At 41.1% G+C, this 14,234-nt stretch overlaps 1 protein-coding gene across 11 annotated transcripts in view; it reads left to right on the top strand.

Moving 5' to 3' along the window:
* TNS3 (tensin 3) overlaps positions 1-14,234 on the top strand; it is a 430,864-nt gene that overhangs the window by 188,000 nt on the left and 228,630 nt on the right. The gene's annotated exons all lie outside the window — the stretch shown is intronic.

A 14,234-nucleotide genomic window follows, 5' to 3' on the forward strand; every position in this document is an offset into this window, starting at 1 on the left:
GTGAGACAAAGCAAATTAATAATCGACACATTCAGTGTTTGCTTCCCCCATTGGGTTTTCATACAGAGAACACCTGTAAAGATCAAAGACATTATTAATATATCATTACTACTATAATTGTGGTATAAGGATTTTATGTGCACATAATTATATGTTTGGTCAAAAGTAATGCTTTAGAAATTTTGCTAAGGGCTAAAACTTGGCATACTGAGACAAACTGTTAAGGCTGTAAGAAACTGATATCTGGAAGGAAATTCATAGTTAAGGATGGCAATCAGAAATTTCCTCTACCCATTCGTACATACATAACAGGGAAACTTGGATTAAAAGCCAGGGTGTTACGCTATTTTGTGTTATGTTCTTCCTTGATGTTTGTAAACAACGAAATAATTGAGCATATACAATGCGCTCCATTGTTTAGATACGTCAACACCTGTGATAGATCAAGTTGCTATTTACTGGCCTTAATTTGGTTTAACATTACAATACTTAAACTTTAGGTTTTCTTTCTTATTTCTTTGGTGAAACATTAATGTCATATTAATGTAGTGTTTGCCTGAAGATTATTATTAATGAGAAGTGACTAAAACATCAAATGTTTTACTTATTTCCCCAACAAGATGATTCTTAATATGAACTTCCATTCTGTGGTCTTCCTTTGCTGCCCTCTTTTTTGTTTGTTTGGTTGGTTGGTTGGTTTTGATTTTTTGTTTTTTTAAGGTTTGTGGATTAAAATAATTCTGAAAATTGGCCTTGCTAAGATGTTTTCACATTTGTGGAAATGCCCTGTGAAATTAATTGCCATAAGGAAATACAAAATGTATTAAACCACTATTTCGTTTGTATGATTTCATCGAATGAAACTAAGTATAGCTGGGTTACATTAGTGCTTAGATAGTAGACTTTCAAGCAACACAGGTTTTATAGTAAGTAGTAACATTGATTCAGTAGGTTGTACCTTCCCTTCTGAGTGCTATGCTGGCTATAGGGATGTTAAATATCAATTAATTGAATAGTCGAGGAACCTCATGAATTCTTATCAGTTAGTCAACTATTCTATAGTCCCTGGGGCCGGGGATGGCAGCCGCTATATCAGAGGCAGCAGTGCAGGGTGTCAGGCAGGAGCTGCCAGTTTAAATACCAGCTCCCCTTGTGGACCAGCTTCCTGTTGCCCAGTGCTGCTGCCTCTGATAGAGGCAGCAGAACAGGGGGCAGCAGCCCCTTTCTAAGGTGGGTCTGAGCTCCTGGACCCAGCATGAGCTGGAACTGAGTCAGACTGCCTGCCAGGCTCCTAATACACTTTAAATGCAGAGCCGCAGAAAGAGTGGGTTCTGGACCCAGGGTGAGACAGAATTGAGCTGGGCTGCTGGCGAGCATGCTAAAGAATGTACTGACAAGGTGGTGGGCGAGAAATGAGTGTTGTCTATTGCATTAACCTATAAATTTTTGCTTATCAGTTAATTGATTACTCAACTATACTATTGCATCCCTAGCTGGCCTCTTTCAAATGACATGAAAAATGTATGTTCTTAATATTAGACATTTTTCAGATTAATAAGGGAAATTTCAAAAGACATAAAGGCTGTGTCTACATTGGCATCCCTTTCCGGAAAAGGGATGCTAATGAGACACTTCGGAATTGCAAATCCGCGGGGGATTTAAATATGCCCCGCGGCATTTGCATTTACATGGCTGCTGCTTTTTTCCGGCTCGGGTTTTTTGCCAGAGAAAAGCACCAGTGTAGACGCGATTTTCTGGAAAATAAGCCCTTTTCCGGGAGATCCCTTATTCCTACTTGAAAGAGTCCCCTCTTACTGAAAGTAGGAATAAGGGATCTCCCAGAAAAGGGCTTATTTTCCGGAAAATCGCGTCTACTCTGGCGCTTTTCTCCAGCAAAAACCCCGAGCCGGAAAAAAGTGGCAGCCATGTAAATGCAAATGCCGCAGGGGATATTTAAATCCCCCATGGATTTGCAATTCCGAAGTGTCTCATTAGCATCCCTTTTCTGGAAAGGGATGCCAATGTAGACACAGCCAAATGGTAATTAGGTGCCCAGCTCTCTTTGATATTCAAATGTCATTAGGAGTCCAACTGATCTTTGTGCCTTTAGAAATCTCTGCGAGTGCCACATGTTATTCTACAGATTTGCAAAGTATGATTCCTGCTGCCATTATTTCAAATGAAATAGAAAAGTACAAAAAATCAGTATTGACATCAGACTTCAGATACAGTATTATTATTATTGAGCAAGTACCCTTTGGAACCTCAGAAGTAGTTGCATTTCAACTGTGTATAGTCTCTGATCCTGTGGATCCTTCCTCCTGAAAACCTCTGTAGAGTTCCATTGACTTCAGTGGGAGGGGACTCTGCATGAATTTAAGCAATCATAGTGAAGATATGATTGCGTGATCAGGATGATAACCTGGTTGCCAGGATTGAAATTTATATTATAATGGTAATGGACTTCATAAATACTGGCCACAGTTTGCTATGTAGCTCCCTTGCTGCTATGTTAGGTCATACGTTTTGGAAGTACCCCTGTAACAAGTCTCTTTTCAAAAGAGCAACCTACCACAAGATTTAAAACATGAGCAGTTGAAACAGATGGAACAGATGGAATCTGTTTTGAAGGCAATAATGCACGTGCACATCCAAGGTCTGATCAAAAGCTGATTAAAGACAATGGATCCTGTGAAGATACCGTTCCAAGTAATGCAAGCTACATAACATCTTACTGAACCAAATAATGTATGAAAAAAATCACTTTAAAGAAAAACAATAATAGCACCAACCATGGCAGAGCATTTCATTTCATTGATGGTACTTTTGGTATCTGAACAACCAGAATCATCCCTTGAAGTGGATTAAATGTATTTGTGCCATACAGCCTACATTTGCTCAAAGTGTAAATATCTGAGGAAAGTAATAAGTGCCCAGTCCTGATTCTACTTACATTACCAGTAGTTGTGACATTAGCTTAATTAGAAATTAGAAATAAGAAATTAGCTTGATTAGAAATAAGATCTGGCTCTATCATTTTACCAAAGTGCAGTTGACATGAAAGCACAGCAAATGCCTTTGTTTGGGAAACCAAGCTTTGACAACAGCGTTCTGGAATAGAATGTCTAGACTGATCTCTTACGTGGGAAGTTGTCTCACTGAAGATCCATCTGCCATTGAAGACTTTGTGCGGATCATAGGCTGGTATAAATTGGTGTTATGACAGTTTACACCAGCTGAGGATGTTAACGCTACTCACTACCCCCCCACTATTCAACGACAAGTTGAGTTGCAATTTTTGCATGTTACAAAGTATTGAGCCTATTTGGGGCTTTAGTTTCACTCTATCCAAATTAACTCTAAATAAGTTCCTCATTAGCTGTAAAATTATTAATTACACAACACTGAGTACAAAATAACTAATGCAAGTAAGCACTGAAATAAGCCTACTAGAACATAAAGAACCAACTGGAAAAAAATGACCCTGAAGCTGCAAAAATGTAAGCGAGCAGAGATTAGGTTATCGTAATTTTAGCCAACCACATTCAATGCATCTGACTTCATTCTAGATAGATATTGTAACACATGAAATGATACAGAATAAGGCAAGCACATGATTCTGATCCAGTACTAAAATGTCTGGTCTGAGTTATAAATGCCAAGCTAAAAAAATTCTTCTCTGTTTAATGTAGCAAAGAAAAACAAATGTAGGGGGGAGTTTAATGGTTGTCTATATATAAAAATCTTAAGTGATATATGCATATCTGTCAAGTTACTATTTTCAGTTCAGCTCTGAAGATAGGAGAGGAGGGCATTAATGGAACTTAAGTATCCACAAATTCAGAACAGATGTCAGGAAGCACTTTTTCATACAGAAAGCAGCAAATATGTGGATTGATCTCCCAGACAAGTTTGTTAAGACAAAAAACAGTGTGGGTTACTCAGGACACAAGCAATTTAATACTATCCTGGGGGGAAATAGAGCACCAAAAAGGATTGCGCCATGATTTTTCAAAATCCCATATGTGCCTGAAGTTATCCTTCTAGAAATGTATTGCAACCAGTTTATTTAAAAAATTCTCTGTTATCTCTTCACAAATAGAGCACATTTCAGCTGCGGCTCCCATGACTTTAGATACAATACAACTTAACCTGGTTCAGATTTTAGCAAGCCTATATAGCAGGGCTGGCCAAATTGTGGCTCATGAGCCACATGTAGCTCTTTGACCATTAAATTGCATCTCACTAGACTTCTCTGCCTCTCCATTCTCCAGTTAGCAGACTGGGGGTGAAGAGAGCTCAGCACATCTGCCTTGCAGAGAGGTGGTGAATTAGGAGCTTCTTCCCAGTGGGGACGAGGGTCTCAGAGCTTCAGCTCTGCAGGGGGCACCAATCAGGGCCAGGGGATTCAGCAGGAGTGGGGCTGAAGCCCTAGGCCTTGGCTCCTGGCAGGTGTGCTCCAGCTCTCCATTTTCTGCAAATTATCATATGCAGCTTGGAAGGCCAGTGAATTTGGCCACTCACCCCCCTCTGTAGAGTAAATTATAACCTTCTGATGGTCTATTTAAATGAGTCTGCACAAGAGACCCACAAGGCACAGCGGGGCCAGCAAACCACCTGGAAACAAGAATGCCACTCTTGTGTGTAGTAACACTCCTCCAGGGCAGCAGTGCACATCAGTAATCTACCCAGCAAGATGTAGGACTGGTTTATAAGGAAGAAGGTGTGTCAAAGGAAAATCAGCTTCATTACACGCTCTTGCTGATAGGTGCACATTTGTACAAAAGTCCATGCTGCTTGGGCATTAGGTAAGAAAAGCTCAACGCTGCCTCATGCATTTTTAACTCATGCAGTAGAGGATGTGTCCTTTAGAGCTTGTATCATTATTGGTAATGTTCTGTAGCAGGTGTGCTTTCTGCATATCATCTACTTGCACATCACTAGGGACATGGTGATTTTCCCCATCCTGCTCTTATTGTTCATTTGTCCTTGTCCCCGTTGCTCAGCATTTTCCTTACTACCAAGCAAGGAGGCTCTGCTGAAAACCCTTTGCTACCTTAGAAGTCACTTTCCTGCTGTTTTATAATCTTATTTGCTCAGGTGAGCTATTCTGTGTGCAAAAGGCTGATTTTGATAGTTTTTAATTAGATAATTGTTTACCTGATGGACAAAATGTCTAGCTTTTTGCAGAATTACTAGAAACAACACACCTGTAAAGATCAATTAAAAGCCATATCTATTTTGTATGTTTAAAAAAAGATACATATTGAATCAGGGCTGCTATTTTCATATTTTTAGCTACTTGCATGAGATTTGGGGAGGGGGAACAGGGGACGCTGAGGGAAAGAATTAGCTGTATGAAGAATTGTCTGATACCAATATCTATTTTGTATCTTAAAGCCAGCTCTATCAAATTTCCTTTATTCTTAACTGTCTGAAACAGAGCCTCATGTTCAGTTCTTTTCCAAAGAATCTATTCTGCTGTTTTACTGTACAAATCCTATTTAATTGGGATAATTAGATTCTTGTAATGCCTCTGTGTATATATGCTTAACTTACAAGTGATTCCAGATGGCTGTCTGTTAAGATGTCCATAGTGAATTAGTTTCCTGCAGATGCAGAAGCTACACAGTAGTGCCCCAAAACTTTATTTTGGATTAAGTTGCCTTTTTTTTCTTCAGTGTTGTTTTGATGGGAGCATTTCTTCTCTCTGGCAGAGAGGTAGGAATATTTGTGTGCCCCAGCAAAACTAGAAGTGTTTTATACAACGTCCATTCTGAGACAACATTTTCTTTCCATCTCACTTCTCCTTCAGACTTTTCACTTTTGCATATATGTAGGATAGTACAGAGCTGCAGATATTTGAAAGGCTTTATGTAGTAGCTCTGATTGGACACCCCTGTTCCTTTTGGAGACTGAGAAGGTGTTTTCCAATTTCCAATACTTTTGTCTTATAAGTGGGAGCCTTGAAATAACCATGGACACAAGAGAGGTGTGTTGGGTCCTGATTCACTTAAGCATACATTTAAATGTTATAGAATTCAATGGGAATTAAGTATTTGCATAAAGTTAAGCTCATGCTCTAGTGCTTTGATGACTCAGGGTCCTACACGCCATCTTAAAGGCCTACACCTGAACTCTTTTGGAAAACCAAGCCTATGTCCTTCATTAAAAGTTGGAGGATTTGTGTTTTTGATATAGTTCCAAAGTCTTTTTCATTTTTGGTTCTTTGCCAATTACACATTATGTTTCAGAGAAACAAATATATAAGTGCAGATGGTTTTATAGCTTCTCAAATACTTTATTGTAGTAGATTAGTTTCTTTTAATTGTACAGGGATTCAGTTATGTATGACTTCTCTTTTTTCTTCAGGAAGCCATCTATACATCTCAGTGGAGTGAGGATTAAATAGAAGTTCTGGGATTTCGTATTAATGACCTAAAATCTCTGTTCAGATTAACTTCCTGATTTGTAGCAGGCCACTTTACCATAGCCAAAGCCAGACCAAACAAACCTTTTGGTTTATTTTTCCTTTACAGAAATGTTAAATCTATAATGTAAGTCTACCGACTCCTCCTGAGACAGGCCATCAAAAAAATTATAAAAAGTAAACATTGTGAATCCCACTTGACAGTCTCTCATTTGCTCTTGTCATTTTTGTCAAAGGCCACATTTTTCTACTAGTTTTTTTCAGGGTTATTTATTTTAAAAAACGTTATTCTTCCTTTGACCCTTTCCTCCCTTTTTATATGTTTATGCTGCTGACTGAAAGGAACTGGAGGAAGGCCTTGTGTTCTGCCCCTGATCCCTAGGGAGGTTATGTTCTGTTTTCAGATAAAGACTTGATAAACCCTTTAATGACCCAGGAAAGACGGGGGGGGGAGGGGTTGTTTTTGTTTGTTTTGGGGGCGGTGGCAAGAGAAACAGATGGAAATAGAAAAACAGAATATATGTAGTGTGAATTAAAATAAAATCAGCACAAAGGACACAATGCAGGGGAAAGAAAGCTGTAAAAATAATAAAATGAACAAAGATTACTGATTGGGTATTATTTCCTGCAGAATAGCAATCAAAAAGCTCACCAAAGAGAGAGCGTGCAGTGTGCATAAAACAGGGTAATACAGGTTGGACCTCCCTGGTCTGGCACCCTCAGCACCTGAATGATCCTGAATGAAGAATTTTGCTGGCCCATGGGAGGTTATTTCTGCCCCTCACCTCTGCCATCGGCACCCCCAGCCATGGTCTGGTTGCCAGCATCCTGGCCAGCTGCCCCCGTGCCACCAACCCCTCTGCGCACAGGGCTCCCGGCCCCAGGTGACAGCCCTGCTGCCTCACGGTTCCCCAGGTAGTTGCGCTGCCGTGGCTGAGGTTCAGTTGTGCCAACAAGCAGCTGCCCCATGACTGGGCCCCAGCCCCGCTGAGCAGCCCTGCTACTTCACAGCCCCTCCAAGCAGCTCTGCCAGGCAGCAGTGGAACTCCTCACTCCCAGCCCCACCGCTGGGCAACTCTGTTGTCAGGCTCTTGGCTCTGTGGGGCAGTACCACTGTCTCCCAGTCTCACTGGGCAGCTGCACAACCAGGTGGCAGTGTTGCTCCTGGGCTCCTGTCCTGCTACTGGGAAGCCCCACTGCCTCCCAGCCCCACTGGGCAGTATCGCCACTGAGCAGCAGTCCTGCTGCCGGGTTCTCAGTTATGCCATCGCAGGGCAGCCTCGCTACTGGGCTCCAGCCCCATCCTCCACTGGGGCACTCTGGTCCTGGAACATATGTAGTTCTGCTGGATCATGGATGTTGCTGGACCAAAGAGTCCCAGTTCAGAAGAGGTTCAACCTATAGCCCAAAGAGCAGATATGTAGCAGTGAGCCTGAGTAGCTGCCCACCCCCAGCACTGTGTACATACACACACATGTGCCACCTTAACCAGGAACACAAATTCAGGGGGTAGGAACTAAGAGACAAAACAGGTGCGGGGGAAGGAAGGCAACACACACACCAGTCATCACCAGCTCTGCTACTGTTTGAGGTGGCCATGAAGAATAGTGGAGCAGAATGGTTCTGGGTGCATGTCTGGCTTCAGCACCATCCTACACTTCAGGATGATGTGGCTCAGACCAGATGGATGTGAGGAAATGCTGGATGCATCCTCCCGCTTGCTGTAAGAGGAAGCACCATGTGCCCTTGGCTGGTGTGTACTGCTGAGTCTGGAGAGGGAGAAATGCTCCCAGGGAGGGGAATTGTGATAGTTGTTTCCTCTTGCTGGCACTTGTTGGAGCCACGTGGAAAGATCCAACTTTGCAGTTTGTGCCTGGATTAGGAGGCTCCTGACTCTCTCTTTCCCCCACCATCCCTGTCAGAGCACCTGAGCACCACAGAGCATTAGATTAGCTTCATTAAATTACATATACAAGATCAAAGTAACCTGAAATATAATAGTTCTAGAAATTTGTAGGTAGATCATCACATTCTCTGTGTGTCTGTTTCTCTCTCTCTCTGGAGTGTGTATTTATACATACATAACCACTGGAATTCTTTTTATAGTGAAGTCATTTTTTTCATTATGACTTCGCTCTCTGTAGTTTGCTGTCATGAACTATAACTCATTGTACTTACTACTATAATTCTTTTGAAGAGTTTGGATCTTCAGTTTAACTGAACTATGAACAATTATGCTATAGAACATGGGTTCCCAAACTGGGGGGTGTGAAGAAATTCCAGGGAGGGGGGGCGCAAGGTGACCCAGCCACACACACACACGTCAATCCCATCCCAAGTTTTGCTGCTATTTTTTTGGGAGGGGGGGCGTAAGGGTTTCTCAAAAATCAAAAAGGGGGTGTGATGCCGAAAAGTTTGGGAACCAATGCTATAGAACATGATTACAGTTAAATTTCACAGGCCAGGTAACTATCTGTCACAAATATACTGGATTCTTACTATTCTAATATCAACATTAGTTTTAACTTGTGATTGTGTATTTTCAGGTCTTTTCTCCCAACTGAAAGAAAAACCCAAGTATAAACAGAAATATGCTGTATAAAAGAGCCTTACCTTTTGTCCTTTTTTGCTTTTAGAAATACAAATTGGTATTTCTTTTTCTTCATCCTGTTAAGCCTCCTGTTTCAAACCACAGGTTGGATTACATCCTGCTTTCAGATGCACATGTTTGAATCCCACTGACTTCAGTAGAAGCTGTGCATATGCAATTATCTTCTCCTGGTGGATTTTGTCCATTAGCTCTGTTCTGTGCAGCAATATAGGGATGGTGATTTTAGCTGTTCTGCGTTCTCATGAGTTTCTGAAAACAGAAAGTACTGTAGTTGGTTTTCAGCTCTCTGTAGGGCACGATATATCCCAAGTAATGTGTTATCTAGCTGTGATATACTATACACCATTAGGTGTCTATTATATTTATTTGTTCATTGCTGACACATAAAGGAGCACTTCTTTAGCCTTTATTATTGTTTTAGTATACTAGGTTACCTGAGTAAAGAAAAGTTTAGGGGAAATGTTCTCAAGAGTAGCTACAATAGGCAATCTAGCACACTGCTCAAAAGAGAGGTGTTTGAGGCATCTTACACTTCAGATTCTCAAGAAGATATAACATCAGATCTAATGGGATCATGGTCTAGGTTTCATGAATTCACTGGATAGAGGGATATATTTGGAAGATTGTATTAGTTTTGTCTGTGTTCAGATTATTTTAGGTGATCTAGGACACCACATCCATTTTGCTGACATTTATCACATGTAGTCTTCTGGAGTTGTGTGCATGTAACCAGTGCAGAATTTGGCCCACTATATTCCTATAGGCACTACATTACTTGGAAATATAAATAATTGTGGTGCCTTCAGTGCCATTGTAATGATAAGTTTCGGCTTTTTAATTGTGAATGAAGAATATATTTTTCCTTTGTGTATTGCTCCTGTCAGTGTTTATGGAAGTCATGTTGTGTAAATTAAGAAAAGAAAGAATATTTTTCTTGGATATTTAAACAAGTATAAAAGCAGGATAGAAACTGGTACTCAAGCTTTTATGCTACCATATGTAGCATCTTAAAAAAAGAAGGCTCCTACTCTAATGACAATAGAGTCAAATGCCACTTTTAACTAAAAACTTTCCAACTTTGATTATAACATTACAATATTAGTAACATTTCACAATTGAGTTCTTCCCATGTTAAATTTCAGATAATGTGTTGAGCACAATCAAGATGTTTCTTTTCTGGAAGAGAAATTTTTAAACACCAGTAATTTTAATCTGAAGATTCAAATTAGACAATCCCTTCTTTCAATGTGCCTCCATGGATTTTTAACTGTCATTAATTTATTATTGTTATAAAATTAATTTTCATTAAGAGCTGGTTAAACAGAAAATAAATTTGGTTTAGCCTCATTTAAAATGTAAAAATAGCCAGTGATTATAGTTGCTGCATGTACGCTATTATTGTACGGTCACATGAAAGCCGTTAAAAGCAGAATTGTGTGAAACATAGAGGACTTGCTTTTTGACAATTTGTGTGACATTTTCCTTTGTTTTTAGTACTCATGGGTTCAGCTCCTGCTTTTTTGCCTGTGCTACATTTTTTTTAAGGTTTTGGGTTAGAATGAATCTAAAACTCAGATGAAGGCCTGCCTAAAGTTGTTAAGTGAAAGCCACATGAAACTCTGACTTGTGAATGGTCTCAACAGGAATCCATCAATCAGAACAAATTCAATGAGGATTGCAAACTTTAAGGGTTTTTACAGTGAGGTTTGGGCTTTATTACCAAATATAAAACCATCTTCATATTGCATAGTATGGAGACTGAGTGAGAAATCATGCTCATTTCCTGGTACCAGGAATACACTCAGAGGGTTACAAAATGAAGTTTTACTCCAACTGAAAGTGGCCTTTGGATTTTGCAGGACTGACCCCATAAATGGTTCTGCAAGGTAATACTAGATTCTACAATCTGCAAAATGTTTTGTGCTCCACTAGATTTAATGTCATTCTAATGAACTGTTCTGGCTGAACACAGACTGTCAGCAGTAGAGTGACATAATGATTTGAAATTGGTTTCTATGGGCATAAAGACTGCATTGTTAAATGAGCAGATATGCCGTGCTGGAGGTTGTACATAGGACTGTTGGTTGCTATGCTTTCCTCAGATTGAAAAAAACTACACACATTTTAAAACAGACTGTTGTTGGAAAAGAAATTATTGTTAATCTTACTTTTTTAAGATACTAGAAGGCTGCTTTGTGGAAAGGCCTAATTGGTAAGTGCAAATTCCTAGGCTTTTTATCAGCAAAACACCAGCATCACCCTAAATCCAATAACTGGGGAGAAAAGAATCTTAACATGATTTCTTTATTTCTTTTTCTTCATGTAAGTTCAAGGGTACAGATTACTTTTTCAGCAGGAAGGTTCTGCCGTCAACAGCTATACCTTTTCTCTATCTGAAAACTGCTTTGGTTTTGGTGATTTGGGGGAGGATCTCCTTTTCTTTCCTGCTCTATTCTTATTCACTCTGTATAGACACTGGAGACCTAACACAGGCTGCCTTCATGGAGCAGGAATCCTTTTATCACTGGAGGGTGGGGAAAAATTTGTCATCTTTATAAAGGGCATCACGTGGGATCAAAGGGACGGGAACGATGTGTTTCACACTGTTGTTGCCTGGGACAATCATTTAGGGCATGTTATAACCCATGTCACATTTGAATCCTGGTTTCCAGAGACGAATAGCTTAGAGCTCTCTGCCACCCACTCCTTGTAATTCTTTTTTTAAAAGTGGCTGGGTCTTACTGTACACTTACACCCACAGCTTTACCCATGAGTTTTTATTGTGATTGTTAAGACCAAAGAGATCCTCAGCTTTGTGAAGACCAGTGGTGACAGTCCAGCCCACTGTCAGAACTTCTGGGCCTTGGGGCAGAATAGAAAATGCCTCCTCCTACCCCATGATCAGTCCACCTGATGTTTGGGTTGTGCGCTGGTAGAATGTTCCCTCTTATTTTTGTCGTGTATGAAAGCAATACATTTTATGTGAATTGAAGTATGAGTATATGTGCACCACCAGTAGAAACACAAACCCTAGATATCTATTATATATTTGAGGAAAATTTTGTGTATCTGTCTGTGCATCTGTTTGTTCAAGGACTCCTCTTAAATGGTAAGAGGTAGGACCAGCAAATTTATTGTTCAGCTTCTTCCTATCATTACTTAAGAAAGAACAATGAGACGTGCATGAAATGTGTTTGTTTCTGGTTGAATGGAAAGGAAGGGGTTATGATAACAGGGACAGTTATACTCCTGAATGACAACGGTGGAGGGGAGCAAGCGTGGGGGATGGTTATACATGCAACAAGGAGGCAGCAAGGGCCCCAGCCTTGGGGAGCAGCAGCTGGTCAGGCAATGTGGCCTATGCCATCTTGGCCTGACCCCCCGGAGCAGTAGCCAGCCACCCTCTTCCTCCCCACCCCCAAGCCCACACACACCTCCCAATCCTCTGCCCTGACCCTTACCCCTTGCTCTGAGTCCCAGCTAGCATCTGGATACCTGTGGCAGCCCTGGCTAACCATCAGCAGCCAGGAGCCGGCAGCAGCAGGGTCAGGAGTTTGCAAAACCTGGGCTGGGCGCATGCAGCAGCGGGACTGGGAGCCCATGACAGCCCATAGCAGTGGGGCAGGAAGCCAGTGGCAGCGGGGCTGGCATCTGGCAGCCCCATCTGCTGCTGGCAGCTTGCAGCAGCAGGGCCAGGAGCCTGTGGTAGCCCTGGACAGGGCTGGCGGTATGGGAGCAACTCCACAGCCGGGCCAGAGACAGGGGGCATGGCTGGGCAAGAAGCTGAGCTGGCAGAGGGAAGGACTGGTGGGCCAGTGGCAGGGGACCTCCCCTCATCTGGCAAATTCTCTAGTTCGGGACCAGTCAGATCCTGAGAGTGCCAGTCCAAGCAGTCCAACCTGTAGCTATCTTATAGCATACTAAGCTGTAGCGTTTGGACTGTTACAGTGTTATGCTGTAAATAATTTTAATGAACATGACCATGATTCTATAACAAGCTATTGGGGACTCTTACACAACATGGACAATATTCTGGTTACGGCATGAGGCTGAGGGATTTGAAATGCTCAGACAGTGCGCGTAACTTCCAGTGGGAATGTCTTACCACTTTCATGAAAGGGAATCCAACGAGTACTCTAAAGAAAACATGAGTAATGGCATTGTTGGAAAGTATTGGCAGACAAAGAATACTGCAGATGCATGAAGCTATAAATACACACCCAGTTTTCAGTAAGTGCAGCTTGTACAATTTGTTATCAAAAGCCTGAGCTATACATTTAGCTTTCTCAGTGTTTATTTGTACTCTCTTAGGGTATGTCTACACTACCACCCTAGTTCGAACTAGGGTCGTAATGTAGGCAACCGGAGTTGCAAATGAAGCCCGGGACATTTTTAAATGTCCGCTTGTGCGGACTCCGTGCCGCACGGCTACACGGACTAGGCACGGAGTCCGCACTAGCGGACATTTAAAAATGGCGGCGCCCGGCAAGATGCAAATGAAGCCCAGGAAATTCAAATCCCGGGCTTCATTTGCAATTCCGGTTGCCTACATTACCACCCTAGTTCGAACTAGGGTGGTAGTGTAGACATACCCTTATATTGTAACACAAGATTTTAATAATAATTGTATATATGTTTTACTAATTTTATTCTAAAGGGCTGCTTCCCTCATTCTCTTGTAGGGTGGTACAAAAATGTACAAGTAGAGAGCAGTTAAAACATAATCTAATAAATGTTAATACAATGAACACAAATAATATTTTTTAAAATAACATAATCATAATCTTGTGCCTCAAACCATCCTTTGTTTCTTTTGTCACATTTGCATTTTTTTTTAAAGCTTGGGAGAGGAGGGAGACACAATTAGAGCATACAAAGCTTAATGCCAAAATTTTCTTAGGAACTTTCATTGTCAGATGCTGAGATTTTGACATTGAAAATGACTGAGTTAGTGGACATATTTCATTTTTTACTCCCATTCTGATGTTGGCCATTTTTCAGTGGTACTACCTTGGTCTGCAGACTCCTAAAAATTCATAAAACAACAAGACCTGAGTCAGGATCCTCTGTGGTGTTGGAGAGAGTGGTGTTGGCAGCTTAGTACAGAACACGCTTCCTTTTGAACCCATTGGCTACGTCTAGACTGGCATGATTTTCCGCAAATGCTTTTAACAGAAAAGTTTTCTGTTAAAA

This window comes from Pelodiscus sinensis, chromosome 2 (genome assembly GCF_052426305.1).
Source record: "Pelodiscus sinensis isolate ZL-2025 chromosome 2, ASM5242630v1, whole genome shotgun sequence".
Lineage (NCBI taxonomy): Eukaryota > Metazoa > Chordata > Testudines > Trionychidae > Pelodiscus > Pelodiscus sinensis.